The sequence below is a fragment of the Mauremys mutica genome, chromosome 7, assembly GCF_020497125.1.
Source record: "Mauremys mutica isolate MM-2020 ecotype Southern chromosome 7, ASM2049712v1, whole genome shotgun sequence".
Lineage (NCBI taxonomy): Eukaryota > Metazoa > Chordata > Testudines > Geoemydidae > Mauremys > Mauremys mutica.
In genome coordinates this window covers 68,399,792-68,415,091 of record NC_059078.1, presented here as the reverse complement: position 1 = coordinate 68,415,091, position 15,300 = coordinate 68,399,792, and the positions used below count along the sequence as shown (strand labels likewise).

Here is a 15,300-nt window from a genome sequence, read left to right as displayed (position 1 = left end):
CGCAGCAGCGGGCAGCCCAGAGCCCTCTGATTCCCAGCCGCGGCTGGGATTTAAAGGGTTCTGGGCTCCCTGCCGCAGCGGGCAGCCCAGAGCCCTCTGATTCCCGGCCGCGGCTGGGATTTAAAGGGCTCTGGGCTCCCCGCGGTTGCAGGCAGCCCAGAGCCCTCTGATTCCCGGCCGCGGCTGGGATTTAAAGGGGCGAAACCTAGCTCCAAATATTGGTGGAGCAGAGCCCCTGATTTTGAATATTCCTGGGGCTTTAGCTCCACGAGCCCATATAAGTTGGCGCCCATGGGAGTACATGGTGGTTGGAACATTCATCTGGGTGTCCGGTCTCTTCCACTGACTTGCGGCAATGACTTGGATGAGTCATTACACATCTCTGTGCCTCAGTTGCCTCATATGTAAAATGGGGATGACAGTAACTTCCCTTCCTCAGGGGGGTGTTGTGAGGCTTAATGGAAGTGCTTTGAAATTGCAAGATGAAAGAATGTTGCTACAGAAAGGTTCTGAGATGTAAATAAGTTCTCTAAAAGCAACCAAGCTAAGATCCACACCTTCCACGAATACCTTGTGGTTTAGAGTCCTGAGAAAGTAAGTGAGAGAGAGAGAGCTCAGTCACAAAACCCTTCCCCACAATTCTTTGCAGTTAAGGTTATTATGAATTCTCAGCACTGTGGACCTTATTCTGGGCCATAACCCACCATCAGGCTTTACACAGAACTCCCCACTGAACTAAAGCAATGGTGCTGAAGGACTCTGCAGGGCACAGAACTGTAGCAGGGGACATGCCTACATAAACTACCATCCCACACCCATAAGGAGGTATGATCAGTGGATTGGGGCATGGTTCAGTCCCCAGAACCACTAACACACATGCTGCCGACAGCAGCAAGCATTGGCAAGTGGATGGTGAGTGGGTGTGTTTGTTCTTCTTAGGGGGAAAGCACATCCCATCTGATAGCACTGTGCACTGGAGCTACCTGTGAAATCCCACTCTAAGCAGAATTATCCCTGTGGCAGAGAATACACTGGGTTTGGACTTTGCCTCCTGTCATGATCCCAGCCACAGCAGGGGACAGGTTATAATATATTGCTTTCCAAAGCCAAAAACATTTTTTAAAGGATTACAGTTGGATAAGTGTCACATTCCCCCTAAAAACATGGAAGTTAGTTATGGGACACCTCTTAAAAGGTTCCCCAATGCCCATATGACACATTTTTCACCAAAGATGACAGACTCTTCATCTTCACAAGGAACTTCCTTTGGCCTCCAACAGATCAGGAAACAAACATTAATTTCCCTCACAGTGTAACATACAATCTAATCACCACCTCAGAAAACACTCACCATTGACATATGTGCAGAGGTTATGTGCATGACATACGTTTGAAGTCATAATTAAGGTAGTGTGTCCAACTGAGAGAGAAGTTATTGTGACGTGTGTAACGTTTTGACTCTACAACAGTCATTTCAGTTCCTCCTGCACCAGCACTCACAACTCACAGCCTCCAAACACTACGTCTGCCAAGGCCCCGATCCCAGTGCCTGCTGCTTCTCCTCATTTCCCCTGTCTGAAAAGGATGCCTCCTCACATCCACATTGAATCCACCAGAGGAATGCACTGTGTGCCTCTGCCCCAATTTCAGGATCACAGTCTGCCTAGTCTTGGTGGAAAAGGTCCATGCTTCAGAAGTGCCAGCCGCTACTACACATTGCTCACTAGCATTGCATGACCGGGCAGAATGAAAACATTCACACCAGACTATCTTTAGACTGGGAGAAGGTGCACTTAGTTGGAAGTCAGGCGAGTTCCTTTAAATCTCACCTTTTCCACTCAATTGCTGTGTACATTTCTGTTCACTTAATACCTCCTTACTGAGCAAGGCCTCATACCCTGACCTGGAGCCAGGCAAGTTACATTTCCCCATCTTACAAACAAGTAAGAGGTTGCATGCGGTCACTTGTGATGGAATGGAGAATAGGACAGTGTAACCACTGCCGTAGTCATCAGACCACATTTCCTACACAGAGCCAGGAAGAGGACCCAGGAGTCCTGATCCCCAACTTTCTATGGCTGTCTAGCAAATAGTGGGGTAATCCTTTGGTCAAGAGTGTGTTGCAAACCTCTCTAATATCTACTCCATATAAAGGATAACCTTTAGCTCAAATTGTGGAGGTCTTGGCTGTGGAACTGAATATCTAGGGTCCAAAGCCTGCTGGCAGCCTGCATGGAGAATCCTTACGGTCACACACGTTTTATAGTTTTCTTTTTAATAACCTCTTATTTCATTCAATGAGAAATTAACCTTAAATTGGTGTTATACTTAAAAACCATTATAATCTGGCAACAAAACCCAGGTGTTCCACATTTCATATATTTTGCTTGAGTCACACACAGGCAGGTCTGGAGACTGAGAAACTTGATGGCTGTTGTGATGGCTCTGAGAGCAAGCTGGGGCTTTTCTTCCACTGAAAACAATGGGAAACCTCTTTACTAGGGGCAGCCCCCGGCACACAGGAGCAATGGGAGCTAGCCTCCCCACAAGGGAAATATTGTGGGGGCTGATCTATGTTTCTGCCCCTGCGTGTCACTCCCTCTCCCTTGCATGCATGGACTGGAGGGTGGAGGCAAGAGTGGGACCCAAAGTGACTAGAGTGGCTGCAGCAGTGGACCTCACACACATACATTCAAAACATACTTCCTAGCCTTTGCCTGCACACAGTGTGAAATAGTAGCCATCTTTACTGAAGGCATGAGAAGCCTCAATCCCATAGGGCAGCTTCAGCTCTGTTTGAAGTTTTGGGAAATGACAACCACTTAGAGGAAGGAAAAAATGTGAACACAATGGAAAAAGCAGAGGGAAAATCATAAGTAACTTTGCTTCATTGCAACCTAATTTCTTCATATGTACATTCTTCACTAGTTGGCAATGAGTTTCAACTGCAAAATGTATGAATAACAATCTATGCATTTGTTAGCAATAAAGCATTTTAAAAAAGGCAAGGCAGGCAAAAAAAAGGTCCCTTTTTTGTCACATCTGATATTTAATAGACGTCTGAAATCAGACAAACTGCTGATGAGTTTTAGGTAACTGTAAAGATGAACCAAATAGTCTAAAAAACTATCTGAGTTGCAGGAGGTATAACTGAAATGAACTAAAAATACAGAGAAATGTTGAAACTGATTATTTTATTCTGCTCAAACTCTCTCTGATTGACACACGTATTTATTTTGCTTACATGGTATTTAGTTTGCTGAAGGGTTGGGGGGGATAACATTATGGGTATTTTTCCAAAGAGACCCATGTTTATTTAGGTTGGCAGCAGGAAAAGATGTTTTTAAAGCTACATCAATGCCCGCCACCTGTGGTAAGCTGCTTGTTTTGCAACAGAACAGTCCTAAATGTTGGATGAGAGCTGGAAAACTTAATTAAAATGCACTTCAAAACAAACGCATCCTGCAAGCATCTCAGAAAATCTATAGGTTCATCATTAAATTCATTAGCAAGTTTATAAAAATCCAAAGACAAAAACAAAAAAATACATCTCAAATATGCACGAGCGCACACACAAAAGAACACCCCCAGTTATTCAAATTCTCCTGGACCTTGCTCACTGTGGCAAGGCCCCTGGAGTAAGGCAAACATGAACGACCATCTGTTATTTTTGTCTGCAAAGCAGTGACTTCCCCCTGATGAATCTTTGATAGCAGCCAAGGAATGGCAGCAACTGCTCTGGCAGAAACTGACAGCCAGCAGCCCTGGTCTCCATTCCTCTTTTCACTCATCCTGCATGTTAAATGGATGCTTCAAACCCAGGAGTAGCTCTTTACAGATTAAAATTGAATATCCCTTTTCTGCGCTCTCATTTAAATTACAGCAAATGAAGGCAAGTGTCAGGGAGCAAGTGAAAGGAAAATAAGAAAGAGAGAAAGAGAATATCGGAGAATGAGGAACCCCGGAGGGAGCATTCGCGGTGCCAAAGAGATACTCATTTTCTAGCACCATCTGTCAGGAGCCACTTGGAGCTTTTTCTTTCTTTCATTTTTTCTCTCTTTTCTTCTTGTTCCCCTCCCCCCAATCCTTACCTTGTTTGTGGGAAACATCAGTAGGTAAAACCCTCTGGAACTAACAGAATTGTGGATTGGGTTTGCTTAAAGTGACACTTTATTTTAGGGCTTGATCCACTTCCCACTGAAGGCAATGGAAAGACTCCCATTGACTTCAGGAATCAGATCAGACCCTTCAGCCTCCGTTGTTCAACGTCAGCTTCTCTATTAGTGATTTGTGCTGCTTTCTTGAAATTCTTACTCTGGAGATGTGCTTGCTGACTCCAGACACCCAGGCCTCTGTCTGCCCACAAGGCCCAGATTGAACTGGCAATGAAATTACTGATCCCTCTCTGTCTGACTGCTTGAAAAAATCCCACACACATTATCTGTCAGCAGCCTCGCAGCATTTTCGCCATGTCGGATTTCCAGGGAAAGTTGCCTTGTGAGCCACAAAACAACAATATTAACTTGAGATTAGTCCTGAAAATTTCTGTTGGTGACATGGGACTTAAAGAAAAAACAGAAGACATTGTTTCATACAAAAATGTGTATTAATGAATTACCTTAATATTTGGGTCTCAATCCTGCTCCCACTGACAAAAGTCATCTCTACTTTCAATGCTCAAAGTCAGACTCTTCCAGAACACAGGATGTAAAACGGTACCTACAGACAAGTACATACATACCACAAACTATAGTAAGTGCATAGACATTGGCCTTCAAAACTCTACTCACATGTTCACTTAAGAACAAGTAATTCTTTAAGTTGCAGGAAAAAATTACATTACACAAAGATCATTATAGCAGAAGAGCAGCAAAGAGTCCTGTGGCACCTTATAGACTAACAGACGTTTTGGAGCATGAGCTTTCGTGGGTGAGCAGAAGAGTAGTTTTTGGTTGGGTCCATTTTCACAATGATTATTCTAGACCAGTGTAAATACATACAGCATTTCCTACGGCATGTGGCATGTAGGTATTAAGTCGTGAGGGGGGAGGGTTATTCTAATCATGAATGCTTTCTGTGTTTAGTTTCTCTCTTGTGGTTTCATTTTGTTTGATGGACAGCTCCAAAGAATGACCTGTAAGAATTCTTCCATCGACCTAGCCTGGGGACTTAGATTGGCTTCACTACGCTGCTCAGAGGTGTGGATTTTTCACACCTTTGACCAATGTAGTTAAACCAGCTTGATTTTCTAGCATAGACCAGTTTTGGCAGGGGTGTAAGAAGGTGCAACTTCCATTGAAGCAGGCTACTTACACAAAGGCTGGAGAGGTGTGGGCAGGGGGGATCCAAGCTGCCTTTCTAGCCAGTACTTGTGGCACCTTAAAGACTAACAAATTTATTTTAGCATGAGCTTTCGTGAGCTGCAGCTCACTTCTTCGGATGCATAGAATGGAACACACAGACAGGAGATATTTATACATACAGAGAACATGAAAAGGTGGAAGTATGCATACCAACAGGAAGAGTCTAATCAATTGAGATGAGCTATCATCAGTAGGAGGAAAAAATTAGCTCATCTCAATTGATTAGACTCTTCCTGTTGGTATGCATACTTCCACCTTTTTATGTTCTCTGTATGTATAAATATCTCCTGTCTGTGTGTTCCATTCTATGCATCCGAAGAAGTGAGCTGCAGCTCACGAAAGCTCATGCTAAAATAAATTTGTTAGTCTTTAAGGTGCCACAAGTACTCCTGTTCTTTTTGCAGATACAGACTAACACAGCTGCTACTCTGAAACCTTTCTAGCCAGTGCCACCAGTCTCAAGGGAGCATGATCTCCTGGCTACAGCATATGTACAGACATCTCTCTGGCCATAGCAGACATATTGCTTTGGCTATGCCATCTCTGGAGCAAGAACTACCCACTGCTGAGGCTGCATGTGCATCCAGCATGGAGGAGGAGGGGGATTTGTAGGCACCTTGTACCACCACCACCCTGCTCTGCATGGAGTTGCAACATCCAAGGGCTCTGTGCCATGGGTTCTGGCAGAAGAATCTCCTAATTTTGGCAGAAGGGTTGCCCCAATGTTCTGCCACTTTTGTTTCTTCATTGACTTTCACTGCACTTTTGTGAGGCTCATGAGCTTTCATCATTTGTGGAGTAAAAACTGAGCAAGTTTGAATAGCTAGCACTCAGGGGGAAAACAGAGATATCCAGCTTTTCACTGTTAGTGAGCAATAAAAGGAACAGGTATGCACCAAAACTAGCTATGTTGTAAATCACCACTAGATGGCAATATCTTTTTTTATTACAAACATTTCATTTAACTCAAGTGTGGATTTTTGTTGTTTTTTTAAATAACCTGTGGGTACATTTTAGTTAACACAAGTTCAGCAAGGTACTTAAACATGCATAACTTTAAGCACCTGAAGAGTGTCATTGACTTCAGTGGAACCATTCAGGTACTCAAAGCTAATTACATGCTAAATTGGGTCTAACGGAGGGACTGAAAGCATTCTAGAACCATGCATAACTGTAAGAGCTTTTCCTTGTCAGTCTAGGATCCATATCCCTGTTAACTAGAGCAGGTCAAAAACGGGTGGGAGGGGGCAGAATTGCACAGAAAACAAGTTTAAGTATTTTCCTTTTAATATTGTTTTAGAAAATTTCAGCACACACACTTCAAAGATTTTTTTCGCTATTTTAAAAAAAGGGACATCCACTCTTATAGTTGGTCAAGAAGTGGGGACATTTTTATAAAATTTCAACCAGTGCTGTTCTCAGCATCTGAACCAGCTGGGACACAACACAAGGTGGGAAAGTGTCCAAAACGTTTGACACCGATTTTCAATGTGCATAAAATAAAATTGTGTGTCAGAAACTATACTAGAAATGATTAAGCAACTGGACTGATAACACTGGCCAAACTCCACTCTTATTCACAAGAAATCAGGTCACCTCTTAGTAAGTCTTTTTTCCTTCCTCTTTCTTCTTTTATACTTATCTTCAATAATTTTTCAAATACCTACTTTTGTGTACCTGTTTCTTTTTGCCTAATGCCATCTTTTTCTCACCTCTCCTGTAATTCTCTTTTGTCTCTTGCCCTTCTTTTTTGTTCTAGCTCCTACTGTTTTGGTCTCTTTCCATATTTTTACTTGAGCTCAGTTAGTTGATTTCTTTATCTGTTTACTCACCATCCAGATTCTCCTCTCCAGATGTGGACCTTAATACTGCCCCCACCCCCACCATTCATCTCAGGCTGCTCATGCTATTCAGGGACTCTCTTTTTGCAAGGCTTGTGCCTGAAGCTACTGCTGTTGCCAACTCTTTACTGCTTCTTTCCTCTCCCCAGACTCCTCAAAGAGCAGGGAAAGCACTCCATGGTGCTACCTGTGAGAAGAGAAAAGGAAGCAAACTAAATCAGTAATGATCAGTGTTCACGTACAAGCAGCTAAGCACTGAACACAAGGAATCTAATTTTCTTCTCACCCACCCATTGGTTTTACATTGGTGTAATTCCTTTGAACTCTTTGGAGTTATTCCTCATTTAGTCTAGTGTAAGAGAAACATCTACTCCTACATATCCCTTCTTCTGCAGGCACATTAGGGGAATTGAAATTACAGCTCATGTGTAGGAATCCTGGAGCAATCCAGAAAAAGCACCACAACCTGAGAATGAAAAGAAAATCCATAAAATTGATAGCTTTGCTATCAACACTTCCCAGTCTTGACCCCTGCCTGGGCTCCTTACGCAGAAACTGATGACTGTGCAGACTTCATTAAAAATATTTAACGAACGGATTTAAAAATCATTCATATCTAAAATGTATTTTTATATATATTATATACTCTCACTCACACACACACCCCCACACACCCCTTAGTTTAGATTGAGCATCTCAAATGTAAGTATGGGAATAGACAGATTGGACTGATCCAGAAGCCTTTGCACAATGGTTGTAACAGGTTGCCTATTTCCTTCTGGTGTCCCACCCTGTTAGCCCTACAGGCAATGGAAGATGCCAATTGATTTCTGATGATTCACTATGGGAGGAGAGGGGGCTATAGCTAATTAACTCAACCAGGAATATGTAGCAGGTAGGAGTGGCACAGGATGAAATCTAGACTCTGGGGTTGAGTAATCTTAAGGAGGAAGCCTGGAAGCAAGCAGGGCCAGGGAGATGGCTTGGGCCGGAGTTCATGTTGTGTGAATTTCTTAAAAAACCAAACCCCAGGAAGGGGGCGAGTTCACACACAGCATCTATTGACTGCATTTTAAAACGGGGGGAAATGCCACCTGCTCACATGTTGTTACAATTGTCACAAAGTGCCTTTGAAATAGTACCCTCTCTTGCAATTGATATAATCACTGATGTAATCAATGTATTACATACTATACTTGCAAAGAGCAAACCTATACTTTGTCCGAATGGTTTTAGTTTTTGATTAAGACCGACCAAAAGCAGAGAATACAAACAGGGATGAGTCAAAACCATATTATTATTATTATTAACCATCTCCCAGCATTGGTTTGGATAAAGTAAAACCTGTCTCTGAGCTATGGCTGGTTTTGGATTTGCAAACTTAAAGGCTGAACTGATGTGGGCTTGCAAAACAAACTGAAACCACCCAGCTTGACTGTTATAGAAATTGGACAGAGCTCAAATTTTTTATCCAAAGCCAAAGGTGAATGCACTGGGTGAAATTCAAAGTATTGCTCCTCATCTAGAAGTGCAGGATTACAGCCACCGGCTAACACTTACTCATCGGTATAGTCTGGGGGGTGCTGCCCCTAAAACTGCAAGCCTCGGGCCAACACAGACTTTGCCCCCACACACGGCCCCATTGACCTGACTGGAGTTGCCTCCCCAAATATAGAAATCAAACTTCACCTATGGTGAGTAGTCCCTATTCATCGTAGTAATCTTAAGCATGTGTGTAACAGGGAAGTCTAGTGGTTTCAGCGGTGGCTCTCTTTAACCCCTGCTGTGCTGGCAGGCAGTTTCTTTGCTTTATCACAATGTGCATACGTTTTTGCAGGACCAGAACCTAAGCAATCTGTGCCACTGTCATTTCAGCAACTTCTTCTCCCAATACAAGTCCCCATTTTTGTGAGAATGCTGCTTCTCTTTTGACTGGAATAAAGTGTGCCTTTCTCTGGTTATAGTTCCATGGGGAAGGATAACCTCCTTACAGCCACTAGCCTGGGACTCAAGACAATCTGAGTTTGCTTCCTGGTTCGTCTAAAGACTTTCTCTGCGACCCTGAACAAAACCTCTAGGGCCAGATCCACAAAGGAACTTAGACATTAATCATTGTGTAGGAAGCCTGGGCACCTCATTCAGACATTATTGTTCCAGTGATTTTCCAGGCATCTAAAAGGTATTGCAACTCTGGTGATTGCAATGCCTAAGTCCCTCTGTGGATCTGGGACTTAGTCTCAAAATATTAGCTTTCTTCTTGTATTTCTTTCTTCTACTTCTCCCACTCTCTGTCTATATTGTCTATTTAGACTGGAAAGCATTCAGGGCAGGAACTGTCTTACTACAGGCAAATCTACACAGCATCTGGGAGGTATAATTCCCAGGTTGGGTAGACGCTGAGTGGGACCATACTTGGGTGGCAAGCCCAAAGCTGTGTGCCACCACAGCCACACTGCTATTTTTAGACGCTAGCTCGAGTGGGGCTGGCACACGTACGTCTATCCAAGCTGGGAATTACACCTCCCAGAGGCTGTGTAGACATACCCAATGTGTTTGTGTAGCCACTAGCCCAATGGGGTCTTGCTGTTGGTTGGGGCCTGTAAGTATTCTAATAATGGCAATCTGGTGCTGAGTGTCTTAGAATGACTTGTACTACTAATAAATAACAGAATCAAATGCTAATAAATAATCATAATATGGTCACCTGAGCTGAGTTTCGAGCAGAACCATCACAAAAAGTTCCTTGAAAATCTTTAACGTCCACAAGTTGGCACGGCTCTAATTTTTTCCACCTCTTTCCCAAGACAGGTTATTTACAACAGCAAATGATTCAGGGAGGAGTTATGGGACACCTTTTTTATGCATGTATTATATCAGATTTTGCAAGCACTCCTAGAAGATTGCAAGTAGGATATATTGCTTTTCTTTACAATATATCACAAGAATCAGGAGACCTGGCAGCTTGTGTGTCACGGTAAATGTAAATTTGTTTGTACCACATCAAATCCCATAAATGAAAACATTAGTTATAAAAACTGAAGTACAATTTGGTGTGTTTTACCTCTTCACTCGTGCTATTAAATCTTTTTTTCCCCTCCAAAGGTACACATGTTGTGGCATAAGGAGCAAACTGTTGACAGATGGCACTGAAACTCCACAGTCCCATAATTGAGGCTTATTTTCATACATTCCTGCCAGTTTGAAATCTAATTGCCAATAAAACAATACTGTGATATTGCCACATCTAATACTATCGTATTTCTCTAAAGTTGCACTTGAATCCACTAGTAAATTCTCATCTCCCAGAGCAAAACATTTCCCCCCTTCCATTTGAAAAAAGCACCATAAATCCATGTACACTAGTTCGATTTTGAATAGAAAGTTACCTCCCTCCTCCCCAAAGAGCTCTCACATAGTTATTGTTACTGCCATTAGGAGAGTACTAAATATTCTTTGTTTACTTAGTTGCAGCACAGATGTGCTTCAGACATCTCCTCTTATTAAAATATGATAATGGTTAGACTGACAATAACAGTTGTTCTTATAAAAGGACCAGCTAAAACAAGGATAAAATATGCAATCTTTGCTATATTAACCGCTTGCATAGCACCGAAGGTTTCAGATAGACGTGTTGTATTTGAACCCATTTCCAATATATCAGGCACTGTTCATCCTCACAGACCATCAATTCCATTTCATTGTACTACTTATTCATTCTGTGCTTTTTTTACACAAATTTGATGTGCATATGAAGAAAGGCTTAAAAAGGAAATGTACTGAAAATACTTTATTAGTTATAAATAAGAACATGCAATGATGATTATACTAATGACCTAATACTGCATTTACTGCTATGTGCAAATTGTATAGCACCACTCAGCCTTGAAAGGTGCCTAAATATTTTCTACAAACTGGCCCTGATCCTGCAAACTCTCATTCACATTTAAGGTTACTATAATGAGTATGATTTCAATTTTCAGGTGATTTCAATTATCTCAAAAGGACCACTCACAACAATAAATTAAGCACACGAGTAAGTGAGTACTTATTTGCAGGACTGGAGCCTTTATATGACCATATACATACACGCCATATACCCACCCTTGAGATGCAGTCACGTCTGGGATGGAAACAGCAAGTTTTTAAAGCCACACAACAACTCCAAAACAATTTGGGTCAGGAAAAGAAGGAGCCTACTGTAAAACTGCCAGGGAATTTTTAGGTACTATTATTTGAACTGGTCGATTAATTCATTATGAATAAGTATTCAACAAATTAAGTCCCTTGTTCTGTACATGGATCATTGACAAGCTGTTCCCACTTTCCACAAATATATTAGTTATAAGACTTTGCTGAATAGTCTATGTGAGCAAATTTCTGCCAACGGCAGCAGTTCACTCTAGCAGTTTGTGGAAATATGTTCAGCAATTGGGCATCTAAGTCACTTGGTATTGGTATTTGCTCCCTGATTGGATGACTGGACATTTTCAAAGAGAGAAGAACGCAAGACAAATGATGAATAGTGAGTAACATATAGCAAACATGCTTATTGGCACACAAATTAGGCAATTCATACAAAGAACCACCATTCCCTACACACTTGTTTGAACAAAAACCCATTTTTGCAAGTGTTTTTGAATCGTCATTAATAAGGACACAAACATGGTCCAACCAAAAAGTTGTTCAGAAACCGAACAAATTTTCACAAACACTATTTTTGCAGTAAGCACCTAGCTCCAGTTATTATTATCTTTGTCTATATGCCAACATTATACTAATTACTGTATATTGCAAAGAGAGAAATTGTCATGTTTCCTAGCATAGTCAGGCAGCTGAGAGTATCTTCAGTGTTAGTATGCTACAGCCTCTGTACTTCAGGAATCCAGAGTGAGACCGGGGATATAAAGTTTAAACCGCAACACTCTTTATTAGATACATAACAAGATGGCTCCTTCAGACTCTGAGCATGCAGATCTTGAGGGCTTGGCTACACTGGAGAGTTGCAGCGCTGGTGGTGGCTTTACAGCGCTGCAACTCACTCACCATCCACACTTGCAAGGCACATACAGAGCTGTATCTCCCTGGCTACTGCGCTGGCTGTACTCCACCTCGGCCTGGGGAATAACGATTGCAGCGCTGGTGATGCAGCGCTGCTCCGCCAGTGTGGCCACCAAAAGCGCTGTTGGCCTCCAGAGGTATTCGGAGGTATCCCAGAATGCCTGTTCAGCCACTCTGCTCATCAGTTCGAACTCTACTGCCCTGGCCTCAAGTGACCCGCCCTTTAAATGCCCCAGGAATTTTAAAAATCCCCTTCCTGTTTGCTCAGCCAGGTGTGGAGTGCAATCAGTGAATCTTTCCAGGTGACCATGCCTCCACGCGCCAAACGAGCCCCAGCATGGAGCAATGGCGAGTTGCTGGACCTCATCAGTGTTTGGGGGGAGGAAGCTGTGCAGTCCCAGCTGCACTCCAGCCGTAGGAATTACGATACCTTTGGCCAGGTATCAAAGGCCATGCTGGAAAGGGGCCATGGCCGGAACGCGGTGCAGTGCAGGGTTAAAGTGAAGGAGCTGCGGAGTGCCTATTGCAAAGCCCACGTGGGAAACCGCCACTCCAGCGCTGCCCCCACGACCTGCCATTTTTACAAAGAGCTGGATACGATACTTGGGGGTGACCCCACTGCCAATCCGAGGACTATGATGGACACTTCAGAGCAGGGGGGGAAGGAGGAGGGGATGGAGGAGAAAACCAAGAGTGAAGGTACTGGGGTGGGGGGAGACACCCGGGAGTCCCTAAAGGCATGCAGCCAGGAGCTGTCTCAAGCCAGGAGGAAGGTAGCCAGTCGCAGCAGCCGGTACTTGGTGGAGGACAAACAGAGGAGCGGGTTCCCGGTAAGTGGCTTTTGTTTTCAGGATGGAAATTTTTCAGGAGAGGAGGGAGGTTAGGGCTGCATGCATGCATGCCTAGATGTGGAATAGCGCACTGATGTGGTCTATCACATCGCGGTAATCGGCCTCGGTAATCTCTTCAAAAGTTTCAGCCAGAGCATGGGCAATGCACTTGCACAAGTTTATAGGGAGAGCCACTGTGGTCCTTGTCCCAGTCAGGCTAACGCGTCCACGCCACTGTGCTGCGAGGGGTGGGGGGGACCATTGCAAGACACAGGCAAGCTGCATAAGGGCCAGGGCGGAATCCTCATTGCAGTAGAAGACCCTCCCGCTCTTCCCAGGTGACCCGCAGCAGCAAGATATCTTCCAGGACAAACTCCTGTGGAAAATGTTGGGAGAGTGTTCAGTGTAGGTGCCCCCTGCAGCTGTTTGCTTTCCCCAACACACAGAAACCCCGAGGCCAGTACAGCCCTGAAGCAATCCGTCCCCGTTACTCACCATTTCGGGGCTCCTGTGGGTTATGTGCGCTCTCTTTGGTATGGGAAAATTATGCTATTGTGAAGACTGTAAACTCCTTCACTGTGTGGGAATAACTGTCTGATATAAACAATGCTGCCTCTGTTAAGTGTTGCCTTTTTTGCCTTTCCACAAGCAACCTTGAGATCTCAGCTGCCCGTGTTATCAACAACTCAAAGACTCCAAAACCTCCGGAAGAAGCCGCGAAAAAGCAAAGAAGACCTGCTGCAAGCAGTTATGGATCACTCTGTCACAGAGAATCAAAAAGTGCAGGACTGGAGGGAAAGGGAAAGCAGGATCCGCCAGAAAAACGCAGCGGCCAGGAAGAAAAGCACAAAGCAGCTGATAAGCATCCTGGTGCGCCAAGAAGACTCTATCCAAGCACTCATAGCCATGCAGGCAGAGCACTACCGCACCGTGTCCCCCCCCCCCCCCCGTCCCAAAGCTCTTTCCCTTGTGCCCCAATGTCAGCTCAAAACCCCCTTCCCCAGCATCCAGGTTCTTACCTCCACCAGCTGCCTCCAACACCTGTACGTTCACCAACCAGCCCTGAGAACTACAACCTCTACCCTCTGCACTCAACCCCCATCACCATGCAGTATATGCACCCTGAAGTGCAGCAGTCATTGCACAGCACTCCAGACAGGACATATTCAAACCTGTGACTGTACAGTTCCCCACCCCACCCCCCTGCCCTTTTAGGTTCCCAAAATGTTGTGTGTCTGTCAATAAAGTTATTTTCTTTTCAATAAATGAATTCTTGGCTTTGAAAACAGTCTTTATTATTGCAGAAAGTCAAAGATACCTTAGCCCAGGAAAGAAACAGGCACTGAAAATCAGCTTAGGAGAAACAGATTCCTACTAACATTGTAACCACTGCACTTCACTCCCGTGCAAGGCACCAAACATTACTGTTGGTTTTCAGCCTCAAATTCCTCCCTCAAGGCACCCCTAATCCTTGCAGCCCTGTGCTGGGCCTCTCTAGTAGCCCTGCTCTCTGGCTGTGCAAATTCAGCCTCCAGGCGTTGAACCTCAGAGGTCCATGCCTGACTGAATGTTTCACCCTTCCCTTCACAAATATTATGGAGAGTACAGCAAGCGGATATAACCGCGGGGATGCTGCTTTCCCCCAAGTCTAGCTTCCCATACAGAGATCTCCAGCGAGCTTTTAAACGGCCAAAAGCACACTCCACAGTCATTCGGCACCAGCTCAGCCTGTAGTTGAACCAGTCCTTGCTCCTGTCAAGCTTCCCTGTATACAGTTTCATGAGCCAAGGCATTAAGGGGTAAGCGAGGTCTCCAAGGATCACAATGGGCATTTCGACATCCCCTACTGTGATCTTCCGGTCTGGGAAAAAAGTCCGTGCCTGCAGCTTCCTGAACAGGCCAGTGTTCCGAAAGATGCATGCATCATGCACCTTTCCAGACCAGCCTGTGTTAATGTCAATGAAATGCCCACGGTGATCCACAAGCGCCTGGAGAACCATAGAGAAATATCCCTTTCGATTAACGTACTCGGATGCTAGGTGGGGTGGTGCCAGAATAGGAATATGCGTCCCATCTATCGCCCCTCCACAGTTAGGGAAACCCATTTGTGCAAAGCCATCCACAATGTCCTGCACGTTCCCCAGAGTCACAGTTCTTCTTAGCAGGATGCGATTAATGGTCCTGCAAACTTGCATCAACATGATTCCA

General features: G+C 44.1%; 1 long non-coding RNA gene across 1 annotated transcript in view; it reads right to left on the bottom strand.

Annotated features, from left to right (window-relative positions):
- Positions 1–300: 300 nt before the first annotated feature.
- LOC123374884 overlaps positions 301–15,300 on the bottom strand; it is a 52,207-nt gene continuing 37,207 nt past the window's right edge. Inside the window, exons 2-3 of the long non-coding RNA XR_006581234.1 lie at positions 4,619–4,719; positions 301–586 (exon numbers count right to left, since the gene is read on the bottom strand). This is a non-coding gene — a long non-coding RNA (uncharacterized LOC123374884). The remainder of the gene's footprint in view (positions 587–4,618; positions 4,720–15,300) is intronic.